Source organism: Simochromis diagramma, unplaced genomic scaffold (genome assembly GCF_900408965.1).
Source record: "Simochromis diagramma unplaced genomic scaffold, fSimDia1.1 OVJJ01000411.1, whole genome shotgun sequence".
Lineage (NCBI taxonomy): Eukaryota > Metazoa > Chordata > Actinopteri > Cichliformes > Cichlidae > Simochromis > Simochromis diagramma.
Window position 1 is genome coordinate 1297036 of NW_024386735.1, and position 20273 is coordinate 1317308.

Here is a 20273-nt window from a genome sequence, read left to right on the forward strand (position 1 = left end):
AGTGACAGAGAGAGAGTTGTGACATGTCTGCCAATTTGACTCTACTGTGTTTACAATGACCTTCCCTTCGGTGTGAGGTGCGTTTGAGTGCCTCTGTCACCATGACAACTGGACATATTTTAGTGGCCACTCCAGCTTCTTTCTGCATATCATTACTGTTTTCAGATGTTAAGGTCACTGCACAGAGACAACACTTTAGAGCAAAGTGATGATTTTGACAGTGTTTTATGACTTTTTTAAATGAGTTCTTCTCTAATGTGTTGCCTATTGTTACACATCGTCAAACAGCTGCATGTAAAGTACACTTGCTTGGACTGCTTTACTTAGTACATGTTCAGGAACTGTCATCTATGTTCTTTTTATCAGCCTCTACAGCCAAAATTGTGCAAATTTTAACAGAAAACAAGATTTTTAAAATGTCTTTCAATGTCTTATTTTCTTATAAACTAGGGTGCAATGTAGTTGTAAATATCAGGTGGAGCTTAAAAAAACAAATTATGACTGAGCAAACCTTAAATTATGGCACACATTTTGGAGTTTATTGCCCTTAATTCAGTGTAAGTGAATAATCACGCAAAGAAAAGAGCTTGTACTGAGCTGCAAGATCTAAAGGAAGATAGGAAAACCTCATCTATGGACGCACACAGCATTGCTTTGCTTTTGCATGCATCAGTTATAAACAGTAAAATTATGTTGCAAATGCGACTGTTTCAATTCAGATGAAAAGCTTTTTTTCATGAGGTCATTTTTCATTCTCCTGTGAGCCACAATGAGAGGAGCTAAACCCTGTGAAGCACCGCGGTGGCATTTGGAGTGGACACATGAACCCCTTTACACAAACACACACTGTCATTACCATCGCTACGTCGAGCCAGAACTCGATCTCAAAGTGCACCAGATGTGTTCGCTTGTGCAATTATTCCAGCAAAGACATTGGCTCAGATGTATTTATTTTGTGTGTGTGCATGTGTGTGCATACGGTCTTGTTGGAGCTGTAAATGTCTTCCATTTGAGCTTCTGGCTGACCTTCTAGCTCCCAGTTTTTCATGTTTAGCCTTTCCCAGTGTTCTCACCTTCCTTGCCAAGTCAACTATAGTTTCTCCATGTGTCTTTCAGTTGATTGTTTCAGTTTTTCTGCAGCTTTCTTTCCCTCTCATCTCAATAATCTTTTCACAGTCACTGTATATTTTAAAATGATTACATCTAATGTTTTTTTTTTTTGGCTGAGTCGCTCACTAATGGACACATAAACAAAACAAAAATAAATTGAAAAGGATAACAATAGCACATAAAGTTATGTATTACTAAACTGAAAAATTCAGTAATAAGTAATGCTAATTGAGAGCCAAAAAGAGAATAAGGGGTCGTAATGGCTAGCTTAAAATATAGCTAACAATTCAGATTGTTATCCAGTTTTGTGGATAAACTGTGTGCTAAATTTGTGTCTAAACAGTCAGAATTATTAGCTAAATATAATGGGTGAAAAATTTAAAATATATTTTTTAATAATAAGTAAATAAAAAATTCAAAATTTCCATCTAAAAGCATGGCTTGTTATTCTGTACCGTTAGCTAGCACTAGTTAGCAGCTAAAAGAGTATAAGCTAAACATAAAATACAAACAACTGAAATTTTGTGAACAGCTAGTAAACTGTATTGGCTAAAAGGAGAATTTTTTAAATAGAGAAATTTTGGAGGCAAAAATAACATTCATATTCTGCATAGGGATTTTGATGATAGTGACTTTATTTAAACAAAAATGCATTTTATTTGCAATGTCATAGAGAACAACTACCCTACCCACAATCCTATCTGTTACAATGGAAAATATTAACTTAACTTTTAACCATATCAATACTATGAACTAATGAAATATATTGAATTTGAGAACTTTGGAAGTCATTCATTGTGGATTATAAAATTTGCAACGAGCAGTTTCTTCACTGTCAAAAGTAATTAAGTAGACAGTCTTGTAACTTAGCCTTTTTGCTCATGTTCCTTTACATATATATTTTTTTATTTTTAAGTCCAAATGGTCATAATACACCTTGTAGCTGATTGGTTTGGAAGTTTTATAACATTCAATCTTCTAAAAAGTCAGTAGATGAACACAAAACTGAAATAGTCCAGATCCAGTTTAAAGCCATTTTAAATAAAGATAAAGAAGTGTGCTGGCTTCTGAGTTGACTGATCTTTTTCATCTGATCTGCCAGATGAAAAAGGTGAGGAACCTGACATACAACTAAAACATATAAATACATATTTATTGTATGACTGAGTTTGTTGTGTAGTCACCTTAGCCTCAATTTCAGTCCATACCCAGTGAGTTCACACACAGGTGCACACACACACACTCGTACAGAACCTTTGGTTAACGTGTCCGTTAGCCATGTCACCTCCCCGTTCCCTTTGCTTCACGTGACATTAGTGCCAGCTTTGTTTTGGTAAATTGCTGCAGTCATTTGCATATGTCTGTTCTGTGCTTAGAAGTTCACATTGTTTTTAATCTGAAAAATATGCTAATGCTTTTGTGTTAGCGGAACGCGTGTGATTGTGCCTTTCTGCGCTGTGTGTCTGTCATGTGGCAGGCCTCGTTATAATAGCACAAGGTGAGGGTGACGGAGGTCAGAGCATGTGCCGAATTAATACTCACTGCAACTATTAAGTTCATTTGCATCTGTCCATATGCCGCTGCAAGCTGAAGTGGCGCTCTGAGAACAGATTCTCTCTTAACCGCAGCGGTGTTCATTTGGACTGGTTGTTTCAGTGGCCACAGAGCAGCAAGGACTGTGAAACATAAAATTTTTACCCGGCGATGTGATAAACTAGGAGACTTTCACAGAATGCCCCTGGGCGTCAGGGTAGGGAGGGAGTTGACCCTGCATCAGCACCAATGTGACCTATGTGTTAACTGGAGATTACAGTGTATTAGCCAGGGAAAACAACAATTTTCCTGCTGGGCCATCACCACCGCTGATTTAAAAAAAAAAAAGGAATGCATTTTTTGGGGGGGAGAAAAACTGCAAAGATGAAGAAAGGAAGATGATTGTGTCATGAAAAACCCTGTCACTGATAATTTACTGCATGGCACCTATTTACTCAGGAGACCTCAATAATTAACTCACTGTTATAACTGTGGTAAGGGTGGGTGGATAAATCCAAATATCAACAGTATTGATGCCAACGCTGGTATTAGTACTGGATCGATACTCGTGCAATAGGATCTATACTTTGTTTCTATTCTCTAAGTTCACTATTTTTTAGCCTATAGCGCAGAAGTTGAGCCAGAGTGCTTTAGAGACATGCACATTTAAAAATACATTAAAAGCTGAAAGGTGTGTTTTGTTAAGTATTTAGTATTATTAATATCACACTGATTTAGTGGTCATTAAAATGTATTGGTATTATCATGGGCAATACAAGCCCTGTATTTATGTGGCACTGGATCGATACCTGAATTAGCAGGTACTAGCACTACTGATGAGTTTGCTTATGTAGCTTCTCTTATTTCATTGCTTAAATCTATGAGCTGAGAGTATTTATGAGTGTATTTAGTACCTCCACCTTCTTCCATTTTTCTTTTCTTTGTTATTAAAACTATTTTATCATTTATCCTCACTTTAATTTTTACTTACTCTAACTTTAAACACTGTAAGCTGGTGAGAACACACATTAGCAGGATTCTTATCACATTTTTAAAGCAATAATTAGTACTTTCACTGGAAATGAAAGTAATAAATTCACTAAAATTGGAGGCGTAAAAAAGATGATGTGATCAAAGTTTAGGGATAGCTAACAATCTCCCATCTTTTATTCTCCTCCCTTTCACTCTCTCCTCCACTCAGTCGGTTTTTTTAAACACTTAATATCCTCCTGCCTATTTCTCTCTATAAAGTGTCTCCTTTCTCTTCTTCTGTGCTCTTGCCTCCAATTAAATGCGTAGGCGTTTTATCCTATGATTAGTATCTTGGTTGTTCAGTGGGCAGGCTCATTATCTATGCGCCCTGTTAGTAAAAGCCTTAACGATGCCTAACGAGATGTCTAATCAGGCTGGTTTTAGCCACAAAGGGCTAATTGCAGCTGTTGCTTCTGTCCTCCGTTGAGGCTGAAAGAGGCAACGGGAAAACCTGTTTGGATTGTTGGGTAATTTTTAACACACAAATACAAATCCACACAGCATTATCGGCTGTTTCACAGTGATGCGTGTGTGTGTGTGTGTGTTTCACAGGGGGGAGCCTCTCTGTGGCTCCTTGTCATCACAGAGCTGCAGGTTTGATATGGCAGGATTGCAAAAAGGCCTGAGACGCACACACACACACACACACACACACACACTGAAGCTCTGCTACAGTTCACAATATGAGCGCCTAACTGGGCAGTAGTACAAGTAAGCACAATGGAGTGTAGCGCGTGTTTGTGTGCATTTGCGCATGTGTGTGTTCAGAGCTCTTTGTTGATGTTCTCTCTGATTCTGTGCCAGCATCACATCCATCTGTCTCCATAACACAAAACACACACACACACAGGAATTAGTTTTCTGTAAATTTAAAACCAGATCAGGAGTGACCATATTTTATTTTCACTGCCACAACATTTCAGAGAAATCATTTGAAACCACGTGCAAACTTGCAAGACAAGGCAAAGTGTTACGTTTAGAGAAAACATAGAAATGTCACACACACACACACACACACGGCTGCAGAATCAATGAAACTGTACCACACGAAGAACCCTCATTTATGCAGATGTAATGCAATGATCTGCTATAATGAAGTTCTGATTATATTCACTATTTAACAGCTGATTAAAAAATGTGGAGAAGCTTAATAAGAAGTGAACTTACATGAGAAACAATGCAAGCCTGAATAAAATTGTAAAAAAGTAAATATTACCATAAATCAATTTGATGAAATTTCAAATGTTGTCAAATATAAAAATTTCTACAAAAAAGAATGTTTTTTATTAATTTATTTTTAAGAGGCATAGATGTTGAAATCAGTCAGAAAGCCTGTCATAATCTTGCTGTATTATCACATGTACCCATTTTTACATTTTTCTTATTATTTGCTTATTTTGCCATAGAAAATCATCAGCGCCTCTATAACAGGAGCAGCATTTTTGCAGTGTTAGGTCACCAACACTTGAATTGATCAAAGAGTTCCTGGTAATATTACAAATTTAGAAAACATTAAAAGCCTGAACGAGTGCAGGAATCTGTCACAGAATGACACTTCATTATTTCTCATTTGTAATGTGTGAATGCGCCGTTTTTTACATTTGTAGATTTCAGACCAAGCTCATATTAAATTGACTCAGATTCGCTTGTTTTCATAACAAGCAAAATTAAAGCGACAAGGGCCTTTTGTTGATATGAAGCTTTGTTGTTTTGACTACTCTTACGCATGAACTACTTATTTACAGACACACTGCATTTTACACCACAAATGAACCATTATCTTAATCACCTGTGTCCCCTGATACTATTTTCCCCCTCTTTTGGTTCGTATCAGTGCCTGTTGAATTGGTTTGAGCGTGTTGCAGTTGCCACATTTGGCCAGTAGGTGGGGACATGTTTAGCTCTCTGCTGGTGTGCTGCACCTGGCATTGGTCTCCTTTGTAGGGTACAGTTTTAGGGTTCTTTAAAACGGCTTTGAAAAACGGCTTGTTTTTAAGAAAAAGGGTAACAGACAAATATGTTTTTTTTTTAAATTAATATTATTATTTTTTTTCTGTTTGTCGGTGCAACCCTTCAAGAGACAATCCAGAGGACATATAGGCTGCTGTTCATTATTTCTCTTGGTGAAAATGATCAACAAAAGCTACTCCTTGCTGTTGTTTTTAGCCAATTTTTCTTGAGAGACTAAAAATATAGTTATTTATCACTTCTCTTGTCTTTCAGCCCAGTTCTCCTGAGGCTCTCCTGGAGTGTATTTTATTTGTCCTGCCTGAGAGCGCTTATCCGATGGCATCTCTTTCGGTGTGTGTGTTTGCATGTGTGTGTGTGTGAGAGAGAGTTCAGTGGGTCCTCTTTTGTTCAGTTCAGTAAGTATGTCTCTGTGTGTGTTGACCTGATAATCTGTGTGCTTTATAGAGTGCTGTTCACACATCGGTCTCCACTCTGATCCCAAACCCAAACACAGTCCTCCCCACCCTCACCCACCCCTCCTTTATCAACCCACAGACACACTCTGACAAAATATCCCTCCATCCTGTGATTAATCACTCTTTTCTCCTACATCCCACTTTTTCTGGTGCGGTAAACAAATGGGAGAAAACGCAAACCCTGATTTGATTTTTTTTTTTTTAAGCAAGCTCAGTCTTTCTATTTTCCGAGAACTGAGTCATGATGACTTTTCTTATTTGTAAATCGGTATTTTCTGAATTAATCTATGTAGTCTCAGATGTCTGTCTCCCTCTCTTTCTGTCGCTCTTTCCCCAAGGCCAGTCATGCCGATCACACATTGAATCCTGCACCAATCCTAAAATCAAACACAGATTCTTTATCGGAGAACACACTCCCTCATAATCCCAGGATAACTACACCTGTGAGTGCTTCTGTGATTTTGTGTGTGCATTTGTCCTGTGCTAATTGTCTGAGTGGGCTCCTGTTCATGGGGAACAGTAATAATGTAAAGAAAACAGCACAAAGTAGTTAGCTGGTATGTTTTCCTATAGAGAACAAGTATTTTCATTCAGGCAAGATCTCGAATGTAAATCAGAACTTCATTGTCTTCCTGATGATAATTGCATTGGAGAAAAGAGTTAGTTTAACTACAAGGTTATACACATTACAAAGATGAGTTCAGATGAATTAACATGTCATATATGTAATAATGTGGTGCGTAGCAGTGTGTAATTGTGCATGTGCAGGTCACATACTCTGTTTAAAAGATGAAAGTTGCTACTGTCTGCAACGCCCCCTTTTGAAGCCTTGAGTTTCTTCTAGGTAAAAGCTATAACCTCTTAGCGAACGCTAGCATTTTTTAGTAAGAGGCATACACAGATACCTGCTACAAGTTCACATTTTTTGGATAGTCTCATACTGTAATTAATCACACAGCAGATAATATTATTTGGATGTTTCTTTATACCAATCCAAATAAATAAATAAATATTTTACAATTCATAACTTGAAATTTCAAGTTAATAAGGTTAAATTTTGAGTTATTGTCTCAAAATTTCAAGTTAGCACTGCCAATCACAAAGCACCCCGAATGAGTTCATTTCTATGTTACCTGAAAATAGATGGCACAGACAAAGGTGCTCTTAATATCCACTAGGGGTAGCATCAGTGAGCTACCAGTGTATAGTAAACATTAAAAAAAAACTGCTCTTGTGCTGATAATAACGCCATGCAGTTCAACTAGTAACACAAGGATTTCATCATTTGTAAAATCACACTGGAAGTACTCCACAGTTTGCTTATTCATGACCGGCAGCTGTAACATTGTTAGCTTAGCTGTAGCTTTGGTAGCTTAGCTGTAGCACTGGTAGCTAATGCCTTCCCAGACCCAGAATACCAAGAAAATTACCTTCACAGAGATTCCTGACAGGCAGAGTTGTCTCAAAATTTTTCTTATTACCTCTAAATTTTGCAAAAACAAATAAATAACAACACATCAGTGGTGGAAACAAGCTTTAATCAGGCATTAGCATTAAAAAATAGGTTCTAAAAGGTACCAACACTACAAGCAAGCTCAAATAAACAAGGTGAAGCCTAGAAGTGGGTACATTGGCTTGTGTTTGCCTTAAAATTGAAATGACTAATCAACACATCCTCCGGTAGGTTGTGATATAGTCATGATCTGCTGATTTGTGTTGCTTAACATTAATTTTTAATCATTTATCATGTGCCTGTGACCCAACAGAGAATCCCCAATATTATCTCATGTTCCAAAACATGAATTTTCATCAGTTCACTGATGCATTTGAAGGTTGTAGGGTTGGTGGAGGAGTAAGTGGTGCTCAATTGCACATCATTTGTAAGATATGTTATTAGAAAGCTTTTCACTTCGTTAGGTTTAAGGATTACTACTTGTTACTTGGCTGCTATGCCTTTTAAAGCTTTAAAGCTGGTTGTCAAAATGACACCTCCCATATGTTTTTAACCTAAAAAAAATGTGTATATCCGACATGAACTGTGTTTCCTCTTGAGATGCATTATTTAACCCTTTAAGACCTGCCATAGAACCAAGTCCGCCAGAGCTTATATTATATTTTTACATGCTGTGGAGCCATTTTTGGGAGCATTTCAAGTTGATATACAACAATACAACCATTATAGCCCAAATTCTAATAATATGTCTGCATTAATAATAATAATAATAATGGATTGGATTTATATAGCGCTTTTCAAGGCATTAAGTGCATAGTAATTACATAAATTGCAAAAAAGTGCAACAAACTACAAAAAAATTTAAAATCGTTTTTGTTTTTTTTTAACATATATTTCTAGTTTCTAGAAATTTAAGAGGCTTATCCCTCAAAACTGTAAATACAAAAAAGTTGCACAAAATAGTTTCCCACCACAGGAAATTTATTTTGAGTGTCTGTTTGAGTGTTTATTTTCGCAATACACCAAATTTTATATACTGCAGGAAAAACGAAAATACATATTATAATGCAAATTTGCAAAAAAAAAAAAAAAGGCATATGCATCAAAATAAACTATTTCCAGCAGTACAATATGAGTCCTAAGCATCCCAGAAACGACACAGAAAGTCATAAAGTCAAACATAACTTTTAAAAACACCAGTATAGGCTCATAAGGCCCTGATAGTAAAAAACTACATTTCCACAAAATGACATCACTTCCGGTTTCGGGCGGGACATGGCGGCCATGAGATAGTTCGCACTGATGGACGTAGGAAGTGTTACAAACAGCTGATCGGATTAGCAAAGCGTGTTTCTGGAATATTATGTTTTTGTTGCTGCAAGTGCTTTTTATGCAGTTTTTGCAAAGCTATATGTGGAAGGAAACTGTGACCTAGGACAAGCTGATGGCATAAGATGTAAGTACAACTCCTCCGGTTTCATATGCAAAAAAAATTATTGCGCTAGCTTATGTGGTTGCAATGCTACCGGGATTTAAAAATAGTTACGCAAAACGGAGCGTGCCCGCTCCGACCGGCTTTAAAGGGTTAAACATTGACCCAAAAACAAACACAGTAATTTGAGTTCATGAACACAAAAAATCAGTTCATTTTCAAAAACATCTGTGAGACCAGGTGAACATAAACCAAACGTGTTGGCTGTACCAGGCTGTAAACTTGTATATTTTGGCTATTTAGTTGAGCATCTTGACCTTGAAGTCTATGGGGATCCATTCTCTCTGATACTGCAAAGACGGGACGGGTATTGCCGATACCGATAGCAGTGTGTCGTGATTTATGAGATGAACCATCATCAATTTGCAAATTCTGAGCACATATTAATGAAAACTAAGTCATTTTATACAGTATAAAACAATTCAGTGGGCTACATGGTGAACTTAGAGGATAGAAACAAAGTACTGATCCTGTCACACTAGTATTGATCTGACACTGATACCAGCGCTGGTATCGACACTATTGATATTTGGATCGATCCGTACACCTTGAATGGGGATTGACTCAATTTTTGGAGCCAGCCTCAAGTGGCCCCTAGAAGAACTGCTGCTTTTTAGTACTTTAGCCCAACTGATGACGACTGACTTTCTTTAATGTTAGCTACAGTGTAACCTTTCTATAACTTCTGCTTCACGCTCATCTTTTTTTTTTTTTGCTGCCTTCAGTTCAACAGTTAAAAGAGTGTTGGAGAAAATACTGTTTGGGGATATTACAGGGCTGGACCACAAAGCTAAGACGATTGTTTCAGGAGGGATACAGTTCATTTTGTACTTTTTTCAGTGTACAGGCAGCAAGGTGAAGTCCTAACTAAAAGAAATAACAGCCGTGGTGCAACGCGACATGCACGGATTGATTCAAAAGTGCATTTCCCCGGGCCAACCTGGGGATTGTTAATTCATGCCGATGAGCCAGAGCAGAAATAAATGTCTAATGATTAAATGGGTTGCGCTGAGGTTTCCTTGTTGATGTCAATTACATCTTTAATTAGTGCATGTGTAATGTAAATACAGTCTGTTTTGATTGCTCCTGCGCCTCCTGTCCCACAGTAAAACAGATTTTCTCCCTCATTAGGCAGTCACTCCTTCAAGTGCCTCCATCCCCCAGGACCTGCCCCCGGACGAGGCTGTGTGTGCGCTTCTGAGTATGAATCTGTGATGGCAAAAAAACAGAAGAAGAAGAAGGAAAAGAAAGACAGAACATATGGATCCAAGGTAATGTTAAGACATTTAGAAAACTAAAGGAAATTACATGGTTGTAAAAAGTCCCAACTGTTTTTTTCTATTGACACATTTTTCATCTGCCTCAGAATACACCAAAAAGCCTGTAACCGCCAGCCTCCTTTTATGCATCGCAGTCTACTGACCTATTCTCTTCAGTCAAACTCTGATTGCTCCTTTAGTCGCTTCCATTGTTGAGGATGCCATTATTTATGTCTCGTCATTATTCCCGGGGTCTTGTGTGAATGCCGAGGCACAAAAAAAGAAACAGGACTATTTGAATAAGCAAGGTTAAAATGTCCCTCAAACACCCTGAAAAGATTTCTTTTCTAAGAACTTGCGGCATTTATGTGAACACGAGCGGAGAGAGTGGTCGACCACGCCGTTTTCACAGGATCCAGACGTGCAGGTGTTTGAGTCTAAGTCTGCCTCGATGCATGACGGGCACAGTGTGGACTGTTAACAGCCTTTCAGAGCCTCCGCAAGTGGAAAGTTTGGGGGTTTTGGAGGGTTTTTTTTTTGCGTAAGTACAGCAAAGTGCAGATGCAGAAGACAGGAGAAAGAAGGACAGTGAGACAGAGCGTGAGAAGTCACATAAAAAGAGCTCTGAGAGTTCAAAGAGGGACAGAACTGCTGAGGAGAGGGAAACAGAAGGGGTAATAACAGCAAGTTAGCGAGAAAACAAGGGAGAAAAAGTGGGAGAGGTGCCATGTGTTGCACACCTGAGCCCTGAGAAAAGGAGGGAGAGATGGGGCTGGAGGGGTGGCAGAAGGATGTGGACGAGATGGAGGAGGAGGAGGAAAGTGTGTGTGTGTGTGGAGGGGATGATGGGAGAGAATCAGTTCCACTACACGCTCATTACCACCTATTCATCTGGAAGACATCTTTGCACAGATCCACTGCTGGCTCACTCGGCCATGCTGGCTCTCGTGTCCCTGTGTGTGTGTGTGTGCGTATGTGTGCGTATATGCCTATGTGTGGGTGTCTTAATGTGTGTGAACACTGTACGTATGTCTGTCTTTGTGTTTTCCCCCTAATTCTAATAAGATAAATGGCTCTATAATCACCCATATTTACATTCAACCTCTGCTCTTTGCAAGTTTCACACACGCCGCATGACTTCCTTTCTGCTGCCCCGCTCTTACTTTGAAGGCAGTGAGCGCAATTAGTCCTCTTAAACATGAAAAACACATGAGTGCTAATGTCCTCTCAGGATAATGGAAGCTGCTGTTTGACATTGTAGCACAAGGTCTCTCATCAGGCCAGTTTAGGCCTTTAAATATCACATGCAGCACTGAGTTTGCTGCTTAAGAACCACAGAAAGCCACTCATGGGTACAAATGGTCAAAGACAGCCTTACCGGGTTGAATGCCAAAATGTGCATATGGTCATGTATGTGTAATGCATGTAGAAGTAGAAAAACACACTGCGGAACACTATCAGTCGTGGACTGGCCTCCCCAGAGCCCAGACCTCAACACTGTTGAAGCAGTGTGGGATCATGTGTTTTGATAAATCTCTGCTACCTGTTTCCTGTTTTCAAAATGAGGGATGAATCCAGAGTTTTGCACAGCGCTGTAGCTGGAACTGAAAGCTCACTGAAGTGGAGTCTAAACAAGAACCAGAGGAAAAAAGTTAAAACATTTCATTTGAATCATTTTTGACTACTGGTGAACCAAATTCCTCCACTCCAAGGCCAGACCACCACACTTGTATCTTTTTAGCGTCTCATTAACTTTTTCTGTGTGTTTTTATGGACCGCCTTCAGAAGCATAAAAAGCCCTTTGTGCTCCAGATCCCTCTTCCCTCAAAACTCTGAATAGACGGTTAACCAAAGACAAACTCAAAAACACAGACCTTATGACCAAAGTCAAACTCAATCCACTTCCCACCATCACAATTATAGCAGGCTGTATCCAATAACCTGTTCCAGTGCATTACAAAGCATATAAAGTTTCAGAATATGGTCAATCAAGCCTTTACACTTGCTAAAACTGTCTTCATGCGCTCTTCCTTGCCTATTAAAACTTTTTTTTTGTGTGCGCATCACTAAACATATGCATGTGCGCATTTGTGTGTGTGCATGTGGTGCAGCTGGCAGCCTTGCAGACAGGTGGGCAGGCAGCACTTCCCTTCCAAAGAGTCGTAGCCTCACAAATGTTCCCTCCTACCCTGTCCTTCCCTCTCGCTCCTCCTCCCCCACACCGCCTTCCTCCTCGTCTCGTTAGCTGCTGTTTTTTTAATGCGCTGTCCCAATCTGGAGGGACATATGTAGTCGCACATTTTCCCCCATTCGCTCAGGCTCCTAAGAAATTGTCCCACATAAATACTGCAAATTAGCGAGACCAAATGGCCTTTTATGATTTCTTCTGTCACCAAAACGATTTGAAATGGCGGCTTTTATTTGCTCTCTGATGTACATCTGTTAACGGGAATAAACAAGAAAACAACAACAGATTTTTGCATGCGAGCGCATGTTAGTGTTCAAAAGAAACAAGATAAACAGAAGATAAACAGTGTGTGTGTGTGTGTGTGTGTGTGTGTGTGTGTGTGTGTGTGTGTGTGTGTGTGTGTGTGTGTGTGTGTGTGTGTTGATATCAAAACTTTTACACTTCCATACAGTGTTGAAATTGTGGTATTTCTTTTTTTTACAGTTATACAGTTATTCTTATTTTAATGTTTGTTTGTTTTTAAGGAAATCAAGGCAAAGGTAAGTAACATCATTGATATCCATGTCAATGCACAGTGACATTCCCAAACTGGGATGTTCCTGAATGGATTTCCTTCCTTAATAGAGCTATTGTGCTGGAACGAAAGGCTGGCCCTGCCGAGACACACACAAAGTCACCCCGCCAGCTTGAGCATTTGTCCGTGTGTGTGTGTGTGTGTGTGTGTGTGTGTGTGTGTGTGTGTGTGGGGTCCAGACTAATGTGCCAGAGCCCTCTGCCCCTCTCTCCATCTGCTGAAACCCCCCAGGCTGGACCAAGGTCACTCCTCTTCTCTCCTTTTACTGTGGATATGTGCATGTATTGGTGCACATGTGTTTTAGCGTGTGTGTGTGTGTGTGTGTGTGTGTGTGTGTGTGTGTGTGTGTGTGTGTGTGTGTGTGTGCAGGGGCAGTGAGAGGTATGGTGGAGCTAAAGTGCATATACCATAGGAAAAAGGAAGAGGGGAGTAATAATTATATACAGTCATGGTCAAAACAAAGTACACCTGCTTTCAGTCATCAGGTTTTATATAACAGGACATAATATGAGGTAAATACAACTGCAAATGAACAACAACACATTAAATATTACTAGAGATGGCACAATACCACTTTTTTATGTGGTACCGATACCGATATCATAAATTTGGATATCTGCCGATACCGATATGAATCCGATATAGTGTATTTTTTAATCAATAAAACTGTTTTTTTAATATCTTGCTGCATTTTGTATAAGTTCATACTCAAGTTTAAATAAACAACAACACTAAAGCTATTCTGTTATACCTGTATGTAAAAAATACACTGCACCCAAAACATTTCATAGTTCAGCAAAACTGATCAATCTAATAAACTTAAACCTGCACCATCCTCCCTATTCTGGTATTTTAAAGAGTACTTAGCAGAAATATTAAGCAATCTAACTAATAGGGTTGCAAACTCCCAGCAAAAAAAATAGGGAACCACCCTCCACCTCATGATGCTTAATCGACATAATCAACTTTAATTTGATGCAGGTTGGAAAAAAATGCACAGAATTAAATTATTTTTCAAGAATAATTAAATAGATTCAACATCTTTCTTCAACAGAACTGCAGACTGCACAGATGGTATCTTCCCAAAGGAAAAAGTACTATAGCTTACTAGGGTATATTAGACTTAACAGTTACTATATACAGTAATGGACTTCAGTACATTTTACATCAGATTAAAACTTTGGGTGTAAGATTCAGATAATTATTTATTAAAAGCTAGACATTTTAAATGAGAATAAGAAAGAAAAGTATGTCTTTGTGCCCCCTTTTCCCCGTTCATGCCCTATCGGCCCCCCTGGCTAAACTTTGCTAGATCCGCCCCTGCACAGTTACAGCCGTCAGCTACATAGAAAAAGATCCTCGAGTAGAAAGTAATATTAAATAAACTCTAACAACAGCTTATCAAGCTTAAACGTGCTGCTGTTGTTCAGCCACTGGTTTCCTCTTTCTGGTGCAAAGTGGGCCAAAAACAAAGAAGAGAGATGGACTCGCAACAGAAAAGCTGATCAGCTGATCATTGATCAGTTTCATGATTGTAGTAGCAGCAGGAGAGGGAGAGAGAGAGAGAGGCAGTCGCTCCATATATCCGTTGTTAAACTTAACGCGGGAATGCTTTACAAACATTCAGAGATGAACTTACACATTTGCTTTACTTCTCTCTGGGATCACTTCCTCAGAGATGAAATGCTGGTTTGGTAGCGAGGCTACAAATACACACAGCCGCTCTATCACGTGACCACACTGCTCTGACGTGCTACGGTTATGAGCCGAGTTACGCCATGTCGCAAGTTTTGTGAGGTGCTTTTTTGATATTTAATGGATCAGATTCCATTTTTTATTTCTCTCCGATATCCGATCCAGTAATTTACGTCAGTATCGGACCGATACCGATACGTAATATCGGATCGGTCCATCTCTAAATATTACGTTGCATATTTTTTGTTTAAGACAGGTGAAGCCACAATACAGTGGCTGAAAAATGTAACTTTGCCTTCTCTCTGTGATTTAATAGCTTGTAGGCCCAGCTTTAGCCACAGTAACTTGAACTAATGGTTTTCTGTCTGACTTTATCAGTCTCTTGCATTGTTGTGGAGGTATTTTGGCCCGCTCTTCCTGATAGTGTTGCTTCAGTTCATTGAGGCTTGCAGGCATTCGTTTACGTAAAACTCTGTAGGTCTCACCAGGTCAAGGTCTGCACTCAGAGTGGGTCATTGCAACACTTTGATTCTTCTCTGTTGTTGATTTTCTGATGTGATCGGGATCATTGTTCTTTTGTATGACCCAGTTTGGTCAAAGCTTTAGCTTTCAGACAAACGGCATCACATCTGACTCTAGAATACTTTGGTAAACAGAGGAGTCGACTCAATGACTGCGAGGTGCTCAGGTCCTGTGGCTACAAAGCAAGCACAATCATCACACCTCCATCACCGTGTTTCACAGTTGGTATGAGGTGTTTGTGCTGATATGGTGTGTTTGGTTTACATGGTGCTGGCTTCTATCCAAAGGACATTTTTCTAGAAGTCTTCTTGTTTGATCTGATGAGACTTTGCAAACATATGTGTTCATTTTAGAGTCAAGAAAAAAAATTTTTTCCAAGATGGCGCCACAGTAGGCAGCCTGTTTCCTCAGCTCCCAGCTTTTTCCTTTCCTTTCTGTTTTTTCTTGTACTTTAAGCATTTTTTTACCCGACACTCTTGGTCATGTTTCATTTGTTGTGCAAAGGGACATGGACCCACAAATTTTCGTGAGAGTAGTAGTATGTCTTCTACTCTTTTTGGGACTTTTTACCACCACTTCTGGAGAATCTGTAAGCCAAGCCATTGTTTACAGTAGGGAGCAGCTGCTAGCACTGGGCAACAGGAAAGTACTCCCGGAGGAGCGACCCAAGATTCCGAAGGAATTACGACGTTGGAGGAGGGGATGCAGGGCTGGAGTGAAGTACCAGAAAAGAAGGACACGGTACAAACCAAGCATTCCATCCATTCTCATGGGTAATGTAAGATCTTTACCCAACAAGATGGAAGAACTAATTGCGCTAACCAGACTGCAGTGGGAGTACAAGCAGAGCAGCCTCCTCCTGTTCACTGAGACATGGCTCACGGACCACACTCCAGACTCTGTCATAACTCTGGATGGCTTTCAACTGGTTAGAGTGGTAAGAGGAGAGGTTGGGGACTAGCAATGTATGTCAATGAGAGATGGTGTAACCCGGGGCACATCACTGTGAAGGAACAGAGCTGTACCAAAGACATTGAACTGTTGGCAGTTAGCGTCCGGCCATAACACCTGGCCAGGCAATTTTCACACGTTATTGTGCTGACTGTTTACATCCCACCCTCAGCCGACGCTACAGCAGCCTGTGAGTACATTCACTCCACTGTCTCTCAGCTACAGATCCGCAGTGCCTCATTATTATCTCTGGGGACTTCAATCATGCCTCACTATCTGTCACTCTCCCTAACTTCTCCCAGTACGTTGGCTACCATACAAGGGACAGCAAAACCCTGGATCTATTGTTTGCCAACACAAAGCAGGCTTACAGTGCATCACCCCTCCCCCCGCTTGGCCACTCAGACCGCAACCTGGTCCTTCTCCACCCCACCTACACTCCTATGGTGAAGAGGACCCCCCCCCACGAAGAAGGTGATAAGGGTGTGGTCTGATGAATGCACTGAGGCCCTAAGAGACTGTTTTGAATGCACAGACTGGCAGGAACTCTGCAAGCCTCACGGTGAGGACATCGACGCCCTCACCCACTGCATCACGGACTACATTAATTTCTGTGTTGAGAACACTGTACCTACCAAGAAGATACAGTGTTTCTCAAACAATAAACCGTGGGTCACCCCAGAACTGAAGACCCTGCTGAACAAGAAGAAGAGGGCTTTCTGGTCGGGAGACAAGAAGGAACTTAAGGAAGTCCAAAAGGATCTTAAATACAAGATCCGAGAAGGCAAGGAGTGCTTCAGGAGGAAGATGGAAAACCAACTCCAACAGAAAAAAGTCAGAGAAGTCTGGAGGAACATGAAAAAAATCTGGACACTTCCAGGACAATGGAGGAGCCACAGTGTCTGCTGGGCTAATGACTTGAATCAGTTTTTTAACAGATTTGACAATAGCCCACTTATCACCTCTCCCACCCCCCAGGTTCCATTAACCCCCCTCCAGTTGCCCCCCCCCTCCGGGTGCAATAGGGCTTTGGAGTTGACGTCACGCCGCAATGCATTGTGGGAGCGCGGCACCATTTTCGGGGTCTACGAATCAAAACAAACACACTGTGTTGGAACGACGATTACAAGATGCTTAAAAGCAGCTCAAAAGAGAATGGACTGTATAGAGACCGATTTCGTTCAGAGGCGAAGCAGCTGTACTTGCAGAAAATAGCGTGCATTGGAAATGTGGACCCGTATGAAATACGGCCGTGGAGTAGATACCCTGAAGACCAACTGCTATTGACGTAGCATGATATATTTCGTACCTTATCTGTGGAATCAGCGCCGTACAAGTCGTCATTCAAACAAAGGTAAGTCAGCTCGAGTACTGCGAGTAAAATGTGTTTGGTTTCCCTGCAAACATTCACATTAGTGCAGCATAAATTCATTCATGAGGGGAAATTACAGTGAGAACATGTGGAGGCTGTTAGGTGGATAACATAGTGAGTTCAGTGCATTGATGTGACATTGTCCTGAAGGATTTAGTTATTCTTTATGGTTCAAGAAATTGCAGTGATTTATTAATGTTTATTATAAATAATCCTAATTATACATCTTGCTTCCATATTTGTATCTTGTGTCACTAAAAATACATTTTATTTTAATTTTATACATTGATTAATGACCTGCAGAATCTGCTATCATATTAAGTGATTAATAATTGTCACTTTATGCTTTCTCCATCTCTAAAGTGATGATATCCTTGCATTACATACTTTAGGTTCATTTTCTGCTGGCAGGTTTCTGACAGAGATCAGGCAGATTTACACTATAACATGCAGCGTTCTATAGATGGACACATAAAGAAATGAAAAATTACATGTATGTGCTAACTTTCTAAACACTTTGTTACATTTATGATAAAGTAGATAAAACACATTTATGTCGGCCTTGGCTCATAGTTCTTGTCTTTAAATGAACTTTGTGTGTGTTTCAGATACTGCACTCTCAAAGACTGAATGAACCAGCATTGCAGCCATGGGTCACTGTGAGCATCACAGGGAAGGTTGAAGCCGCCCGCTGCACCTGTAAGGCCGGAGTCGCGGAGACCTGCACCCACGTCACTGCTCTTCTGTTTAAAGTAGAAGCAGCAGTGTTGATCTGTGGCACAAGGACTGTTACAGATGAACCTGCATACTGGGTTTTGCTGGGTAATGTGACCAAGATACAGCCAGAGGTGGCCATAAGATAGACTTCTCCTCTTCAGCTGCCCAAAAAAGGCTCTTGATCAAAACATAAACAGATCATCCGTAGTGACAGGTAAAAGGAGCCGTCCTCAAAAAAGAAAATCCCACTTGCTTCTGTGGAGGAGTTGTCACTGCTAATAATGCCATAATGTTTTGTCTAGGGGTCTAGATTTATGCTTGTAGTGCACTGCCGTGTAAATAATTTGCATTTACTGGATATGTACTGACTGAGTCCCACTGTTCAAAAGTTGAATAAAGAAACAAACTAATTTTTGCCTCTTTTTTTTTTTTTTAATTAAAACCTCTTTATAGAACATCACATCAGTTACAGTGTAGAATCCATGTCATTTATAGTTTACAAATGACAAAATGTTTACATAAAATCATGAGTGTTTACATGATATCACCCACTACTAACATTATTTTATTTACTGTATCTTTTGAAAAAATACCGCTATTTATACAGCAAAAGACTTAAGAATATTTAACAGGAGCAGGTTTCATTTTTTCCTGGTTTTACTACCACACTGTTCACCAAATGCAGCAAACCTTCACCATCTTATCCAGAAGTGTCACCTCTTCACCCTCACATGGAAGAAGTAATCTGATTGGCATGGTGGTTTGTTTGAAGCAGGTCCCTTGTGTAGCGCTGGAACCCAGTCACGATGTTTCATCCATTTCATAGGCTGGTTTGCTGCAATAATGCCAAATAATTAGCAACTCTATAAATAGAAGGTAGTTCTGCAAAATCACTCAGTAGGATGTTTGTTCTAATTTGCTATGACCTCAGAGTGCATCGAAAATAAAACTAATAGGCTATAAAGAGTGATATAAACATATTTAGAACTTACCGGAATGAAAATGTCTGGAGCATCAACAGATATTTGGAGATGGAAGAGAACTGGATATCAGCTCGTCTCACAGCTGCTATCCAGGCTAGACGCCTTCGTTTGGTAACATCGATACACGAGCTGCCTCATGTTGCTTCCAGGTTGGGAAAGAATGAAAAGACAAACCCTTTTCAAGCTTATTCTCTTGCCGGTCATGCGATCGAACATTGCAGCGGACCACACAGCAAGAACGAACCATGGCTATGCTTTCGCTCCTTTTTCACTTAGACCCCCAAAATGGCGGATCGGGCCAAAATCCTTTCCATGCCCACCCCCGTGACATCACGCTCCAAAGCCCTATGCCATTGTCACCTGAGCTCTCCTCTCACCACAACCCTGCTTCACCCCTATCCACACATCTACCCACAACAAAGCCAGCCCCACCCCCCACTCCAGCCCAGCCTCACATCTACTTCACAGCTGATCAGGTGAGAAATCAGCTCAAGAGGACAAAGGCAAGGAAGGCAGCAGGTCCGGATGAAATCTGCTCCAGACTGCCCAGGGACTGTGCAGACCAGCTCTGTCAGGTGGCCCTGTGCATCTTCAACCTGAGCCTGAACTGTGGAAGACTTTCTGTGTGGTTCCGGTGCCAAAAATCGCACACCCCAGGAAGCCCAACTACTTCAGGCCTGTTGCCTTGACTTCTCATCTGATGAAGACCATGGAAAGGCTCATCCTGCACCACCTTCGGCCACTGGTGGGCTCAGTGATGGACCCCCTGCAGTTCGCCTACCATTCTGGAATTGGGGTGGATGACGCTGTCATCTACCTGTTACACCGATCCCTCTCTCACCTAGAGCAGGCGGGGAGCACTGTGAGGATCATGTTTTTTGACTTCTTCAGTGCTTTCAACACCATCCAACCTGCACTACTGAGAGGGAAGCTGGAGGGAGCCGGAGTAGGCAAACAGCTGACTGC

General features: G+C 40.5%; 1 long non-coding RNA gene across 1 annotated transcript; it reads left to right on the forward strand.

The window, feature by feature from the left end:
• Nucleotides 1–5771: 5771 nt before the first annotated feature.
• LOC120737478 lies at nucleotides 5772–10577 on the forward strand. The gene is made up of 2 exons (XR_005696750.1): nucleotides 5772–6544; nucleotides 10178–10577. It is a non-coding gene; the product is annotated as an uncharacterized LOC120737478 (long non-coding RNA).
• Nucleotides 10578–20273: the final 9696 nt, after the last annotated feature.